This window comes from Equus przewalskii, chromosome 3 (assembly GCF_037783145.1).
Source record: "Equus przewalskii isolate Varuska chromosome 3, EquPr2, whole genome shotgun sequence".
Taxonomy (NCBI): Eukaryota; Metazoa; Chordata; class Mammalia; order Perissodactyla; family Equidae; genus Equus; species Equus przewalskii.
In genome coordinates, this window is record NC_091833.1 from 21,173,937 (window position 1) to 21,192,256 (window position 18,320).

Below are 18,320 nucleotides of genomic sequence, written 5' to 3' on the forward strand. Positions count from 1 at the left end.
TTAAAAAGTCAATTAACTGTTTAAAGTAAAAGTAATATACTGTGGAATTTATGATATGTGTAGATGTAAAACATATAACAAAATAGTACAAAGGATGAGAGGGAAGTAAATAGAATTACACCACTGTAAGGTTTTTACATTGTAAGTAAATCAGTATAATATTAATCCGAGGTAGACTGTGATAACTTAAGTACACATATTTAATCTCTAAAGCAACCAATAAAATAACAACACAATTACGTATGATCAAAAAAGCCAAATGAGAAGATAGAATAGAAACCAAAAAAAATACTTGATTAACCTAAAACAAGATAGGAGAGGAGGAACAAAGGAACACAGAATAGAAGGGACATACAGAAACAAACATCAAGACGGTAGACTTAAATTTAAGCACACCAATAATTAAATTAGATGTAAATGAGCTAAACATACCAATTAAAAATTGCTGCTTTTAGAAAATACATTGACAAATATTAACAGCCCCATTTGAGAATTCTTTCTAAAAAAAATTTTAACATAAAAATTTTCATTGCAGATATGATGCCTTATTCTTCAAATAGTTCTGATTTTACCACACATCATGGTCATTTACAAAAGAAATCTGTATTAATATCTGTTATATTAGTCATCTGCATTACAGATGCTTAAAAAATGCTTCCAATGAGACATACTATCAGTAGCACTTCTCCATGACAAAAAGAAGATGGTGGTACAAAACCAAGAAAATTTCTAACAAGTGGGTTATTTTTAGGGGGATTTTTCTTTTTCAATGAATTTTATCCTTTTTCTCCTAAATCATGTCCCACTCTTTTCTCCAGTTGCTTCCACGGTCTGTATCTTTTCAATTTTATAGATTGCACAGAAATATGGTAAAAAGATTACCTCAATTTCTTGGGTTTCTTATGAAAATTATTTCCATATCAAGCCAAATTCATAGTAGCAAATAGATTTTGTTTGTTTGTTTGTTTGTTTTAAGACTGGCGCCTGGGCTAACAACTGTTGCCAATCTTTTTTTTTTTTTCTCTGCTCTATCTCCCCAACCCCCCCGCCCCCCCATGCACAGTTGTATATCTTAGTTGCATGTCATTCTAGTTGTGGGCAAATAGATTTTTAAATGGAGGTATGGAGGAAGGAAAAAGGGAAATTAATGTTTCCCAAATATATTACTATATAATCACACTTCTCTCTTTTATAAATTCTTTGGCATAATGAAAAATGTTTTGTGGACCATTCCTTGTATTCCTTCACAAATATATTGTAATGTATCTGGTTCTCATTGTGGTGCTGCTAATACAACAGATTTTCTAATCCAGATTGAAAGTAAATTGAAAAATAGCTTTCTAACGGATTTGTTTTTAGCTTGGAAAGCAAGATTTTGTATTTATAAGTCAGGTACAGTAATGTTATTAATTTTCTTCCATCCAAAGATAAAATTCACCTTAAAAAATAGCTACAGTTATCATGTCATTATGTTTTTGATCTGTCTCAGGTAAACCTGATATGCTTAGGTATTTGACATTTTTAGCTGTGACACTTCAGTAACCTCTGCCAGTAGCAGAACATAACAGAATGAAATATTTTTTTAAAAGATTGAAAAAAGAATGAAATTGGCATTAGTTTGTCTAATAAGCTGATGACAAGAGTGATGGGAAGTAACTGAGCAGTGATTCACATATCTGAATCTCCTTCGTGTGAGGATAAAAAAGAAATGGCAAATATTCTATTTCACAGACTAATAGCTATAGTATATACCCATTTCCCCCAGTTAACAGAACACCAATTTTGTTTAGGCATCCACCCTTTAAAAAAGTGACATAACCAAAACTCAGGGATAAATCTTGATTTGTTTAAGCCCATCCTTAGGTAATTCATTATCTTTTTCTCCTTGCCTGTTATTGTTTAGGAGGTGAGGATGTGACTCAGTCAACGAGTCATGAAGGCAAGTGTGCTAGAAGGCTTCTAAGAATGATTTCCTTGTTCTTAAAAAGAAACACGCATGAAGAGATGGTATTTTCTTTTGCAGGATGCTGTTCTGACTGGATTTGAATACTGAAACTGCAGCGGTCATCTTGTGACCGTGAAGAAAGCTAGTCTGAAGACAAGGGCTAGCACTTTGAGGATAGTAGAGTGGAACAATGATAATCCTGATGGATCCTGATGACGCCACTGGGCAGCTGAAATAACCAACCTGGGAGTTGTCCTCTCTTGAAATTTCATATTTCAGAATACATTTTTCAAATTTTTAAGTAATTTTGAGATTAAATCTTTTTTTTTTTTTTTTTTTTTTTTACTGCAATTGAACTTACTCTTAATGTGTACATACCAGGTATCTGGAATTGTGCTAAGTGCTGTACCTGGATTATCTCATTTAATACAACAAACCTATGAGATAGCTATTATGATGCCCATTAAAAAGAAGAAACCTTGTCTTACAGAGTTAAACTACATTACTCACATCACATAGCTAATAAATGGCACAGTTGAGAATTCAAAACTTTTTTACTTCAAAGTTAGACTCTTAGCTCTTGAGCTACTGACTCAATATTATCATTAATTCCACAAAAAAATGACTGACAACATATTATGGGGTATGTACTATGCTAATTTCTTGAAAACTATATTCAGATAAAAAGTTTTTTAGTGGAAGCAGTATCTGAGATTGCACATGAGAACAAATATTAAACCAACTCTATAAATAGGCTTGGTAATGGAGTTTTCTATTTGTTAAGGAATATTCCAACTAAATAAGTAATACACTTACTTATTTCAGTAGCTTTAGTTTTAGAGTGTGTTGGACAGCAGGGCATGTTGCAAAGATCTGTGTCATGGGCTGGAAACGTATGAATCACTTTTGTCAGGTTTGCATCTGTTGGGATATACAGGAAGGTCATCTTCGAGAAATGGGAATTCTCAAGAATGTAGCAGCAATCGCATGTTCAGAGTGACTGTTAATTCTAATTGATCTTGTGATATACTTAAGGGCCTGCTTAGAAATCACCAATTGCTAAAAGTAAACAAATAGTTACTATTTTATTAAAGTACATAGTACTGTGCTAGATGTAGGAAAGAGAAAAGAAATACAAGCCGTGAAACTTAGCTATGCTCAAGCAGTATACACATTCTTGTTTGGGAGATGATATTAACACCCTGATAAAATGAAAGGAAGTATATCATTAAACACTTAATTATATGTTAGTGACAACAGTCCAAAAAAGAGAACAAGATCTATAATCAGTTGTCAAATGTATATCAATGTGTAACCTTATAAGTTTCAGAAAGCTTTCATGTTATCTCATCTGATATTCACAAAATTGCATAAAGGTAGGAAAGGCAAGTAGTATTTAATCAATGACAACTGCCTTTAATAATAACCTCCAAGGTGTCAGACATTGTGTAAAGTACTTTTCATTCTCTTTCTCATTTTATTCTCACAAGAATCCCATGTGGTAGGGACTATTGTCCCATTTCCAGATGCTGAAACTGAGTTAAACGAACTGCTTAAGAACACACAACTAATAATTCACACAGTTGTATTTAACACTAGCCTTGAGGTTGATACTTACCACTATCAAAGTTGAGAGTTCTACTACTGAATTTTGCCAATACTGTGAAATAATGAATCTCCAAAACCTATAAATATCTCATGTCTATACAGAAAACATTTCCTTATTTTGTCTGAAATAGACTAAAGCAAAATTTCAAGAAGTCTAACCTTACTTGAAACATCACATAGCTAGCTCACTGTGAGGAAATTTTTCAAATATAGATGAGTATGAAAATGCCAATGCTGTATCACCATCACACCAAATCTACATTAGCCTCCAAGGTAGCTAGGTTAGGACTAAATACAAGAACTTTCTAACCACTCTGGTAGTTAGCTGTTGATGAGAAGGTAACACCAGGCAAATACAGGGATGTGTTGCTGCAGCTCAGCCTATCCCATCCTATTAAAAAGGTAACATGAATTATGCTTTTAGAGTTCTTATTTCAATAGACAATGTTAAGTAGGTCATCTGAATCACTCTGCTTGTGTGACACAAGTCAAGTACTCAGTTTCCACCAGGGTTCCAGGTTTACTATTACCTAAATACTCTGTATTCTGGACTCTCAGCCTCACAACTCCAGCTCAGTCAAGCCTAATCAAACCCAAAAAAACTAAGCCAGTGTCACCAAATTCTTCTGAGAATTATTTGTATTTGAAAGGTATGTCATTAATTTATAAAATTAATACCAGAATACTAGAATATTCCTGATGCATGGTCATTATGTTTTATTCTCAAAGGAAAAATCTATTTGGAAAACCTAAATAAGATTAAAAGATATATAATCGGAACAAAGAAAACCAATGGGTTTTCTCATTAACCTGTAGGTTAGAGCAGTGATTCTCAAAAATAGTAACTACACATTCTTAATCACATAATTTTTTTGTTGTGGTAAAATATACATAAAATTTGCCACTATAAGTTCAGTGGCATTTGGTACATTCACAATGTTGTGCAACCATTACCACTATTTCCAGAATGTTTTCATCATCCGAAACAGAAATTCTGTACTTATAAAGCAGTAACTTTCCATTTGACCTCCTCCAATCCTGCCCCTGGTATCCTCTAATCTGCTTACTGTCTTTATGAAACATAACTTTTGAAATCATAAAATATTGCCCTTTTCTATATGGCTTATTTTACTTAGCATAATATTTTCCAGTTCCATCCATCTTGTGATATGTATCACAACTTCATTGCTTTTTTACGGCTGAATAATATTCCATTGTGTGAATATATTACATTTTGTTTATCCATTCATTTGTTGATGAACACTTAGGTTGTTTCTACCTTTTGGTAACTGTGAATAATGTTTGTCTGAATACTGGTGTACAAGAATCTGTTTGAGTCCCTATGACTCAGTCCCTATGAATCCCTATACCTATGAGTGGAATTGCTATGTTTAACTTTTTGAGTAACTGCCAAACTATTTTCCACAGCAGCTGCACCATTTTAGAGTTCCAACAGCAATGAAAAGGAGTTCCAATTTCTCTACATACTTGTCAACACTTTTTCTTTTTCCTTGCTTCTTTTTTTTTTTTTTTAATAACAGCCATCGCCTAGGTGTGAAGAGGTATCTTATTGTGGTTTTATTTTGCATTTCCCTAATGAATAATGGAGGTTTTTTGTTTTTTGTTTTTTTGCTTATTGGCTGTTTGTATATATTCTTGGAGAAATGTCTATTCAAGTCTTTTGCTCATTTAAAAAATGTGGTGTTTTTTAAATTGCTGAATTGTAGCAATTCTTCATATATTCTGGATATTATACCCTTATCAGATATATGGTTTACAAATATTTTCTCCCATTCTGTGGATTGTCTTTTTGCTCCATTGATAGTGTTCTATGATGCATAAAAGTTTCAAATTTTGATGCAGTCCAGTGTATTTTCTTTCATTGACTGTGCTTTTGGTGTCATATTTAAGAAACCATTGCCAAATTCAGGTCATACAAATTTGTCCCTATGTTTTCTTCTAAAAGTTTTACACTTTAGCTCTAACATTGAATCCACTTTGAGTTAATTTTTGCATATTGTGTAAGTAAAGGTCCAACTTCATCGTTTTGCATGGATATCCAGTTTTCCCAACAGGATGTGAAGAGACCTTTCTTTCTCTCATTGAAGAGTCCTGCCACTCTTGTTGAAAATCATTTAACCATGTATGTAGGGCTTATTTCTGGGCTCTGAATTCTATTCCATTGGTCTACATATCTATCCTTATTTTGATTACTGTAGCTTTGTACTAAGTTTTAAAATCAAGAAGTTTGTGTCTTCCAACTTTTTCTTCTCAAGATTGTTTTGACTATTCAGGGTCCCTTGAAAGTCCTTAATTTCAAGATGAGTTTTCCTATTTCTGCAAAAAAATGTTACCAGCATTTTCATGGGGATTGAACACAATCTCTACATCCCTTTGGGTAGTATTGTCATCTTAACAATATTATGTTTTTCAATCCACGAACATGGGATGTTTTTCTATTTATTTATGTCTTCTTTAATTTCTTTTTTATTCTTGGTGAGGAAGATTGTCGCTCAGCTAACATCTGTTACCAATCTTCCTTTTTTTGCTTGAGGAAGATTATCCCTGAGCTAACATCTGTTACTAATCTTCCTCTTTTTGCTTGAGGAAGATTGTCCCTGAGCTACCATCTGCACCCATCTTCCTCTATTTTGTATGTGGGACACTGCCACAGCATGGCCTGATGAGCAGTATGTAGGATTGTGCCCAGGATCCAAACCCGTGAATCCCAGGCCACTAAAGCAGAGTATGTGAACTTAACCACTATGCTACTGGGCCAGCCTCTTCTTTCTTTCAGTAATTATTTCAAAATGCTTTGTGTACAAGTCTTGTGACTCCTTGGTTAAATTTATTTTGCTAAGCATGTTATTTTATTCTTTTGGATGCTATTGTAAATGGATTTATTTTCCTAAATTCCTTTTCTGGTTGTTCATTGCTAGTGTATATAAATATAAGTAATTTTGTGTGTTGATTTTGTATCTTGCAACTTTGCTGAATTCATTTATCTCTAAAATGTGTGTGTGTGCATGTGCAGGCTCATATGTGTATTCTTTTAGGTAACATATATAATCATGTCATCTGTGAATACAAATAATTTTGCTTCTTCCTTTCAGTTTGGATTCCTTTATTCCTTTTTCTTGCCTAATTGTTCTGGAGAGAATGTCCAGTACTATGTTGAACAGAAGTGGTGAGCATGGGCATCCTGCTGTTGTTCCTGATCTCTGGGGAAAAGCCTTCAGTCTTTCAGCATTGAGTATGATGCTAACTGTGGGTTTTATCATTAAATATTGGATTTTGTCAAGTGCTTTTTTTCTGTATTGAGATGGTCATGTGGTTCTACTTCATCATTATATTAATATGGTATCTTATATCGATAGATTTCAATACAGTGAGCCACTCTAGCCTTCATGGGTTAAATCCCACTTGACCATGGAATATGATCCTTTTAACATGCCACCGGATTTGGTTTGATAGTATATTGTTGAGGATTTCTGCATCTGTATTCATAAGGAATATTACCCTGTAGTTTACTTTTCTTGTAGTATCTTTGTTTGACTTTACTATCAGGATATTGCTGGCCTCATAAAATCAGTTAGAAAGAGTTTTCTTTCTTCTTCAATCTTTTGGCAGAGTTTGAGAAGGATTTATGTTAATTCTTTAAATATGTGGTTGAATTCATCAGTGAAGACATCTGGTACTGAGCTTGTCTTTGTTGGGAGGTTTTTGATTACTGATTCAATCTCCTTACTTGTTATATATGTCTAGTCAGATTTTCTATTTCTTCTGGAGTGGGGTTTGGCAGTTTGTTTCTAGGAATTCATTAATTTTATCTAGGTTATCCAATTTGTTAGCATACAACTTTTCATAGCATTCTCTCACAATCCCTTTTATTTCTGTAAAGTCAGTAGTAATGTCCCTATTTTCAGTCCTCTATTTCCTTATCGATCTACTGTCTGGTTCTTCTGTCCATTAGTGAAAGTGGGGTATTGAAATCTCTAACTATTATTTTAGAATTGTCTGTTTCTCCCTTAAATTCTGTCAATATTAGCTTCATATATTTTGAGGCTTTGTTGTTACATGCATGTAAGTTTATAATTATTATACATTCTTGATAGATTGAACTACAATATAGCTAATGTTTTTGTCTTGTAATCTTTTTTGACTTAAAGTCTATTCTTTCTGATAATAGAATAGCTACTCTAACTCTCTTTTGGTAACTATTTGCATGGAATTTTTCTTTTAATTCTTCTACTGTCAAACTCTTTGTGACTTTATATCAAAACCAAATCTCTTGAAGAGAGCATACAAGTGCATTATGGGGTTTTTTACCCATTTGAGAGTCTCTGCCTCTTAATTGCAGAGTTTAATCCATTTACACTCAAGAAACTTACTGATAAGGACTTACTTCTGTTATTTAGCTATTTATTTTCTGTATGTCTGATATGTTTTTTCAACTTCAATTCTTTCATTACTGCTCTTTTTTTTTGTATTTAGTTGATATTTTATAGTATGCCATTTTGATTCATATATGTGTGTGTGTCTGTTATTTTCTTTGTGGTTACCTTGGGGATTACAACTAATATCCTAAAGTTATAAAAACATAGTTTGAATAATATTAACTTAGTTTTAATAGTATACGCTCTGCTCCTATACATCTCCATCACTTTCCTTTTATGTTGTTATTATGACATATTATATAATTTTACATTGTGTAGTATTAACATACATGTATAATTATTGTTTCATGCATTTAGGTTTTACATCGCATAGTAAAAATAAGGAGTTACAAATCCAAAGTACAATAACACTGGTTTTAATATTTACCTATGTAGCTACCTTTACCAGTGTTCTTTATTTTTTCATATGGCTTTGAGTTACTTTCATTTCAGCCTGAAGAACTCCCTTTAGCATTTCTTGTAAGGTAGATCTAATAGTAGTAAACTCCCTCAGATTTTGTTCCTCTGGAAATGTCTTAATTTCTCCTTTATTTTTGAAAGATAGTTTTTCCAGATATAGAATTCTTGGCTATCTCACTTCTGCCCTTCATAATTTCTGATAAGAAATCAGTTGTGAATCTTACTGAGAACCCCTTATACATAATAAATCTCTTTCTGCTTTCTAAATTCTCTGTCTTTGGAGAATTTGACTATAAAATATCTTGGTGTGGATTTCTTTGAGTTTATACTACTTGGAATTCCTTGAGTTTTGTGGATGTGTATATTCATGTCTTTCACCAAAATTGAGAAGTTTTCAGCCAATATACTGTCAAATATTTTTCCTGCCCCTTTCTGTTCTCTCCTGGGACTCCCATGATGCATGTGTTGGCATGCCTGAAAGTGTTTCCCATGTCCCCAAGGCTCTGTATATTTTTTTCATTCTTCTTCCTCTCTGTGCCTCAGATTGGATAATTTCAATTGCTGAATCTTCAAGTAAGCTTATTGTCTCTTTTGGCAGTTTATATGTGCCACTGAACTCTTCAAGTGAATTTTCATTTCATTTATTGTACTTTTCATCTTCAGAATTTCTATTTGGTTTTTATAATTTCTATCTCTTTATTGATATTCCTTGCTTGTTTATATACAGTTCTCCTGGTCTTCCTTAGTTCTTCGTCCATGGTTTCCTTTAACTCACTGAGCATATTTAAGATGGTTGGGTTATGTCTTTGACTAGTAACTTCAATGCCTAGGCTTCCTCAGAGATGATTTGTATCACAATTCTTTTTTCTTCCTCTGAATGGGCCATACTTTCCTGTTTATTTGTATACTCTGGAATTTTTTTTGTTGAGAAGTGGACATTGTGAGTATTACGACGGATTAACTCTGGAACTTAGATTCTGCCACTCTTCAGAGATTGCTAATTTTGCTTATTGAGGGCTGCAGTCATCCATGTGGTTACAGAAGTTTCTCTTTCATTATCTCTGCAGTTAGGCAGTGACCTGACAGATATTTACTTAAATGTCTGGATCCAAAAGAAAGAAAAGTATCTCTTTAAATCTTCTTAGGGTAGCCATAGTGAAGCCACTGCTGCCTGAGGGGGCTGAAACAAAAGCAAGCATCTTTACTGGTCCCTCAGGGAACTGCCAGACTGACCAAAATGCACAATCTCCAAAATCTGGAGGACAAAGTCCTTCCTGCCTGTTCTGGCATCAGCCAGCTACTTCAGATGTGCAAGCCACTATCCCCACAACCATGGCAGGGCTGAACAAAGGGGGTTGGTAGCTGGTTCACTCATGTCACTATCTTACTGAATTTGAGCAGTCTCTCCCTTCATCAAGCACTCCTCTGGTTACTGGAAGTGTCCGATCAGGTTTGAGAGTTCCAAAATCGTTGATTATGAGAGTTTTAATGGCTGTTTTAGTGGGGAGAGCAAGCCCTGAAACTTCCTATTCCATCATTTTCCATGATATCACTCTCTTCTTTATAAATTTTTCTACATTCACTGATGTGACAGTAAAAATCCACCCAAGATGTACAACTAGGTTCATTTTCACAAGAGAGCATTTTCAGAAGAAAGGCAGCCAATGGCTACTGAACCATTTTTAAAGAGAAAAAGTGCTATCTAGAAACTCAAGAACCATTGTGCTAGGATTTGAAATGTGTCCTTGCCATTGCTAACTGCTGTCATGTGGTTTTACTTCTCTAATCCTTCTCTTACTATCTATAGGCCAAGGACTTGGAAAAAGATCCACTCCTCCAGTAGACAGAAGGTTTGTGTTTTGTTTTTAAATATCTTTATTCCTATTTGATACAATTTAAATGTAAATTTTATTAACAATAAGATTTATCTATCTCAAAAGGTTACAACTGCTATTCCATTTATATAACATTCTGAAAGTAACAAAATTATACACATGCAGAACAGATTAGTGGCTGCCAGGGTTTAGTGGCTGGGATCTAGGTGGAAGGTTTGCAGCTATGGAAAATGCAACACAAGGAATCTTCACTGTGAAAGAACAGTTCTGTATCTTGACTGTAATGACAGTTACATGAATCTATAAATGTGGTACAATTGCATAGAACTAAATGCACACATGCACATAAATCAGCACATGTAAAATTAGTGGAATCTGAGTAAGATCAGTAGGTATCAATTTCTTGGTTGTTATATTATACCGTAGCTATACAAGATATAGTTACCATTGGGGGAAACTGGGTGAAGGTGTACACAAGTAATAGTACCTCTCTGTACTATTACTTGCAACTACATGTGAATCTAAAATTTCAAAATAAAAAGTTAAAAAAATGTTTGTGACTTAAATGTCAGATATTATTTGGTGTGAAAAAGAACTGTCCTGGGAGTGAGAAGACTCTGTTCCATATTTGGCCCTAAGTTACTCAAGCTTTCTGACTCTCATCTGTAAAAGGGACTACTTCATAATACTGTTGAAAAGACCATATAAAGAATATATTTCAAATCACTGTGAAAATTGAGATATGTAAGTGGTATTATTTTGAGATTTTTGACATAACAGTAGCATTTGCCATTTACTGAGTGTTTTTATGTGCTGAGTATATTACAAGATCTTCTAATAACCCCCATTTTCTATTAACTTAATCTTCTTGATAACCTTATGTGCTTGTATGGATGTCCTTATCCATATAACTATTCCTTTTTGACAGAGAACACTTAAAAATTCAGAGCAATTATGTAACTTTCATAAGGTCATCCATTTAATAAAAGTCACCATTTATTGAATGCTTACTATATGACAGGTACCTATTTAACATAATATCATTTTATTTAATGCTATGAAGCAAGTATTATAAATTTCTAGTTTAGATAATAAGATCTTAATCGAGATGTGTACACACATCTTGTACACACATCTAGTAAGCAGCAGACCTGAATTTGAATCTAGGTCTGTGATACAAACTATCATAGTAGTTATGTACTTACAGATAGCTTATAAGATTGGCATATAAGATACAATGTTTATAACACCATTTTGATGCTAAGTCTACAAGGATATTAGTTTTCTTCCAAAATTTTCTTCTTTAAAGCTTACCTTAACGACTCTACTCCAGAAATTTCTTATATTCCTTCGTTTTCTCTTACTTCTTAAAAAGGAGACTTTTAATTAAGCTTATTAATTCATTTCCTTTACCTCCCTACTATCCAGGAAAGACCTTAGAAAAATCCAGGCTTTTCTAATGATGCATGTTTACTATTTGCCATGGTCTTCTTATCTCTTTATTTCCTTTGATCCTGCTCTTAAAAATCTTTTTTTTTTTTGAGGAAGATTAGCCCTGAGCTAACATCTGCTGCCAATCCTCCTCTTTTTGCTGAGGAAGACTGGCCCTGAGCTAACATCCATGCCCATCTTCCTCTACTTTATACGTGGGATGCCTGCCACAGCAGGGCTTGCCGAGTGGTGCCATGTCCACACCCGGGACCCGAACTGGCAAACCCTGGCTGCTGAAGCAGAATGTGTGCACTTAACCACTGTACCACTGGGCCGGCCCCCAAAAATTATTTTCAATTGAAATAAAAAATGGAAATCCCTAACAGAATATAAGCTCCTTGACGGGTTACATTTTTCATATAATGACAACGTCTCACTTTTTTTCCAGTTTTATTCATATAATTGACATATATCACTGTATAAGTTTAAGGTGTACAGCATAATTGTTTGACTTACATATATTGAAATGATAACCACAATAAATTTAGTTGACATCCATCATCTCATACAGATACAATAAAAAGAGAAAGTAAAAAAAGAAAAAAATTCTTTTCCTTGTGATGAGAAGTCTTAGAATTTATTCTCTTACTTTTCATATATATTATACAGCAGTATTAACTAGAGTCATCATAATGTACATTACATCCCTACTACTTATTTATCTGGTAACTGGAAGTTTCTACCTTTTAACTACCTTTCTCCAATTTCCCCTTCCTCCACCCTCTCCCTCTGGTAACAAATCTGATCTCTTTTTCTGTGAGTTCAGGTTTCTTTTTCCTAGATTCCACATATAAGTGAGATCATATAGTATTTGTCTTTCTCTGTCTGACTTATTTCACTTAGCATAATGCCCTCAAAGTTCATCCATGTTGTTGCAAATGGTATGATTTCCTCATTTTTATGTTGGAATAACATTCTGTTGAATATATACCATAGCTTCTTTATCCATTCATCCATCCATGGACACTTACGTTGTTTCCATGTCTTTGCTATTGTAAATAATGCTGCTATAAACATGTGGGTGCAAATATCTTCTTCTCTCTCTCTTTTTTAGCTTCACAGTGTATTGTATGCTTAATCATCCCTGCTTAGATCTTCTTGCCATCAACTTATTTTTCAACCCACAGTAACCACAAAATTCTATGAAACTCCCTCTATGAAAGAGTACCTGATAGATGTTAAATCCAGAAGTCTCCCCATGTCCACCCCACAACCCTTGTAGTTCTCATTCACACTAGGTGATGGAAATAGTCTTTGCTTGAGACTCTTGTTTTTTGTTTTTTTCCAGGTTTTCTTCCCACCTTCTATTTCATGTGCTGCCTCCTTCATTTCAAGATCTCTAAAGGGAGAAATACGCTCTCAATTTTCTCCATAACTCTCTTCTTTTTCCTTGATTTCTGTCTTAGAAATCTTTATTATCACAAAGGTTTTCCAATTTTTTCTTCACTCTCTACCTCTTTCACAGGCTCTTACACTGCATTTCTTCTTGCTGAATAGCTTCATGGATGAAACTTATTTCCCTCTAAACCAAATACTCAGTGTCTTTTAATGGCTTCTTATTCTCACTCTCTCTCAAGGTTTAATCTTTAGAATTATTTTTCAATCTTCCCTCTTCCTCACTTAAAATGGTCAACAGATCAGTGTGTTCTTAAACTGAAATGGATTTAAAAACCTTAATCAAAATCACGAGGGAAGACTGTTTAAAAAATGCAGATTCATGTGCTTCACGCTGGACTAACTAAACAGGAGTTCACAGACAGAGCCCACCAACCTGCTTTTTAAATAAACACTCCATGTAAGTCTTAGGCACACCATGTTTTGGGAACTAGTACATTATATCAAGTTTCATCTAATTCTGTAGATTCTACCTTTTCGATGTTTCTCATCCATTTCTCTCCTTTCCTATGACCTCTATACTAGTTTAGGGCTGCTTCATCTCTTAGCTGGACATCTGTAATAGGATTTCCTTGCCTCTAGGATCTTTTCCACTCTAATTTATCCTATACACTGGGGTCTTATTAATCTTACTAAATCACAGCTCTGCTCATTTAATGTGGCAAGAATTTATTGAGAGCATACTATATACTAGGTGCTCTAGGGCAGAAGGTTCCAAATGAGGCTGATAATCAGAATCATTAAGTGGGAGAAACATTTTCAAAATAAGAGATTCTCTACTACCCCTCCAGGCCTACTAAATTAGAATCTCCAGAGCTAGAGTTGAGAAAAGTCTATTTTTAAAAAGTTCCCTGGGTAACTCATACTTTTGGGCAACACTAGACTGGAGCATATAAAGACTAAGACATTCTTGTGTATTTCAGCATGTACTGAGGCAGATATGAACATATGCAAATAACTACCATATAACACACTGATTAATGCTATATTAGAAGTACCAGGTGCCATGGGAAACATTAATTTTAACTGCATTAAATACCTTAGTAACACACCCAGCTGTAAGAAATCTTTTCATCCTCTAATTTCTTACAGCACTTTATTTATAATTCTCTTCTGGTCTCACTTTTATCTTGCACTATAATTATTTTTGTGTACGTCTCATTTCCTCTACACTTATACTTGAGGACAGAGCCTTGTACTTATCAGGGGACATAAGCTGACAAGGAATTTTTTTCAGAGTTCTAATTTATTTACAGGATAAAGCTGTACCAAAAAATACTTAATTATGCATAGTTATACACAATAAATTATCTCAAAAATAGGATGTCCTTGTAACTCTTGGATATAAGTGGCCAAATTTATGGATTTTAATTACAATATAGCACTTAGTACAGTTTCTTTAACGCAGCAGGTACTCAATAAAAAAGTTATGTGTGAACCAATGGGTCTGGGGATAATGTCTTTGGATATGCTAAAACATACTTAATGTGTCTAGCATCCACCATAAGAGATGATCAATTCCAAATGAAATAATATGCTGGTGGTTTTTGCAAACCAATGCCCTGTGAGCCAAAACCACTCAACTGTTCGTTTTGTTTGGATGGCTCAATATTGTTTTGGTGGGGTGTGTGTTTTGTTTTGTTTACAAATTTTAAGTTGAATGTCTTTTGTCTGGGCAAATATTCCCTGATTTACCCCAGGCTCTACCACTCCCTATTATCTTACATTAATCAGATTTACACATTTATGTTATATATAGGTTTAAAGATGAGAGTTCTAATGGTGACAGATAACTGTTCTGAATCATTTCTGCTTTTTGAGTGTTGACTATTGTTATGGGCTGAACTGTGCACTGCCCCGCCCCCTCCATTCATATGTTGAAGTCTTAACCTGGCCTAGCACCTCAGAATGCAACTATATTTAGAGATAAGGTCTTTAAAGAGGTAATTAAGTTAAAATGAGGTCTTTTGGATGGGTCCTAAACCAGTATAAGTGGTATCCTTATAAGAAGAAATTTGGACATAGATGCATACATGCATGTAGGAAAGACCATGTGAAGACAAAGGCAGGACATGTCTATCTACAAGCCAAGGAGAAAGGCCTCAGAATGAAATCAACCCTGCTGACACCTTGATCTCAAATTTCTGTTTAAGCCACGCTGTCTGTGGTATTTTGTTACGGCAGCCCCAACAAACTAATACACCTACCAACTATATTTAAGCTTAATCTTAACTTAGGCTTTTTTACATCAAAATTATGTTTACCATGTTCCAGTCACTCTGTCAGCTAACAGTGGTGAATATAATTCTAAGATCCTTCGAATCTGGTAGATGAGGCAAACTATATGTAAGATACATTCATCAACATAAATGATAAGGAAGATTACAAGGCCTAAAGCAAAAACGCTTTAGAGAGTGTATCTATAATTCTGTAGGTTTTTCAGGAGAGAGAGTTTTGACTATGAGCTATATCTCAAAAAATTCAGAATTTGACCTGGTTCTGGAAGAGTAAGTAAGATTCAACTAAGCAGAGGAGAGAGGACACCTAGGGGAGAGGAACAGAGGATACAAAATAAAAAAATGTCTGCTACTAGGGGGAACATTCTTTTTCCCAAGTACATCTAACTTAGGTTCAAGTCTCCTTTCTCTGCTTTCTAAATCCTAAAATCACCATATATTGTTAAATTAATGACAGAAGTTCTTGTAAAATTTAGGCATTTTTTCCTTGCCAGACAAATAACAGTCCAACTGACTTTGTTCAGTACAATACTGACATCCCAAGGATGCTCTGGTTCATCTCTGAGGCCTCTTGGGCTTCTGCTGAAGGTTTGATTTTCAAATGGTCTATGAAGGCAGTAAGCAGCTTGTGGCACATTCTCTTTTGAAATCCTGGCCATTTTTTGATCTCTTGCCTATCTATCAAATCTCATCACATTATATGGCTCCACAATGCAGGTGGCCTGTGTTTTCTTAAGTGCCTCTTCTTCTGAAGAATGTATTACTCAGGTCATTAATGTTTCATACCTAAGTATTCTAATGTATTTAATTTTTTATTTAATGAAATTTCTAACCTTCAGGCTGAGGAAGTTATTCAGAATGTTTCATCCAAGCTGCTGGAAAAGTGCTCATTAGCAGGGAGTTTTGAAGACGGAATTTTAAGAAAGGGGTTGGCAGCAACTTAAACACATAGATCTAAGCTTTCATAAATGCTTCCCTGCCTTAACTCTAGTGGAAGAAATTCCTCCTGATAAGCAGATAAGTTCTGCTGAAGTTTTCTTTTAGATTTTGGTGACAAGAATTTAACGATGACTTTTGTGGTTTGTTAAAAGATGTGTTTTAAAGCAGTAAGACTTCTTAGAAAAGAATTATCTGTCTGTAGAAAGCCTTATTTCTCCTCTATCATTTCAATGATGTTTATTTTCTTTCATGAGATAGATTTATGTGAGACCATCATCATCAAATGAGATACACGTTGAACCAAAGGAGCCATGTTTAGCGGCCGGTTTCAACTATTTGAGATTAAAATAATTCTCTTAAAGAAAGGAGGAGACTCAGCTGAATTAGGTTGATTCTTGAAATGGTTTGGGCTCAAAAGGCACCTGCTGCCTTACCATCTGCCTTTAGATTTATGGGAGATTAAGAATTTGTCAGACGAGCTTTGAGACTGTTACAGAAAATTTAAAAACTCAGGTCTTTGCCCGTTACCTGGCTCAGATGGAATCTGGGCATCAGAAAGAACCAGAATTTATAATTTAAATGGAACTCAAACTGAACCCAATGTTTAAAGGGTACAAAATGTGTACAATGAGGTAGAAATTTCCAAATTTTCTCCCTTTCCTTTTTCAGCATCCGCTCGTCGTGTGACAAAGGGGACTCAGTTTCCGTTACCCCCTATAGACCGAGGGGGTGGTGGTACCACAAGCTTACCTTAGGGAAACAACTTGACTTTATAACTGGACAGGAAAAGCGTTTGGTGAGAGAGGAGGATAAAGGAAACGGAGGCCGGTGGCGTGACCGTAGCACAGACCCACGGTGGCTCTTGAGGAAACGGCCTCAGCCAGAAACCTACCGGTCTACCAACCAGAGGCGCTTTTCCCGCGGAGTCTCGCCTTCCGGCCGGAAGTCACCTCAACCTGCCCTCCCGGAAGCCGTCGTCATGGCAACACCGCATCGTCCCACCCTCATCCCTTTGCCACGCCCACCGGCTTGGACGTCTGGGGCCCGCCGGGCTTCGATTGGTCCGTCTGGCTCTTACTCTGGGAGACGTTCGGGCCCGCGAGGCTCTGGACTCAGTTTTGAATTTGTGGCGCGTAGTGTCCGAGGTGCGGAGTGGAGCTGGGCGTCTTGCTGGAGTCAGCAAATGGGCGGTGAGAGACCCTGAGCGGAGAATGACCAGAGGGGCGGCCGGCGCTGGAGGGGCCCCGAGTCCAACAGGCCTCCTCGGAATGCGGCACTTCCACCGCGCTGCTTCCCTCGCCTGAGGCAGGTCCTCTGCTCGCCTCCTCGCAGCCTCTAGATTCTTTCCTCGCGCCGTTTTCCTCGCGTCTGAGAGACTGTGCGCCCGCCCGCTTCTGTCGCCCCCGAAGGAAGGCTGCTCCTAACGCTACCTTCCGGGGTCTCTCCGCTTCCATCCCTCCCCAGAAGCAGCCCTCCAGCGCTGACGTGTTTACGTCTCCCCCCACTATCCTGCGCTCCCCCCATCTCTGTCATAATTACAGCCTCCTTCCATCACCAACACTCTCAGAAACTTTCTCCCTGCCTCTGACTGTGGAAAAATGTCTCCTGAGCAACCTGGTGAGCGTCCCACACCTCAGAGTCCAGAACGTTCCTCATCAAGAAAGAGGGTGCTGCGGTCCTCCCCTTCCCGCCTGGGACGTAGCGAGGGCACGTGGAAAGCAGCGCGTGAAAGCGCTTTGCAAAGCGGTACGGAAATGTAAGTTACTTGTTGCAGTTGCTGACTCTGGATGATGGTGGATTCATCTCGAAAACATGATTATTTTATTCTTGGTCAGACTCTGTTGATGTAGAGAAGTTTCGTCTTGGGGTTATGACTGCTGTCCAGATCTTAAAACAAGAAAGCCGGTAGGTCTGTTGGAGTACAAACTGAGGCTTGATCGGAAACGTAAAAGCGACCGTGGATTGAAACCTCTTCGCTAACCTTTAGCTTCTCTATCTATTATAATACGACTTT

At 36.0% G+C, this 18,320-nt stretch overlaps 1 long non-coding RNA gene across 1 annotated transcript in view; it reads right to left on the bottom strand.

Moving 5' to 3' along the window:
• LOC139082467 (uncharacterized) overlaps positions 1-17,276 on the bottom strand; it is a 135,169-nt gene extending 117,893 nt beyond the window's left edge. Inside the window, exons 1-2 of the long non-coding RNA XR_011538497.1 lie at positions 17,057-17,276; positions 2,762-2,866 (exon numbers count right to left, since the gene is read on the bottom strand). This is a non-coding gene — a long non-coding RNA (uncharacterized lncRNA). The remainder of the gene's footprint in view (positions 1-2,761; positions 2,867-17,056) is intronic.
• Between the last annotated feature and the right edge of the window lie 1,044 nt (positions 17,277-18,320).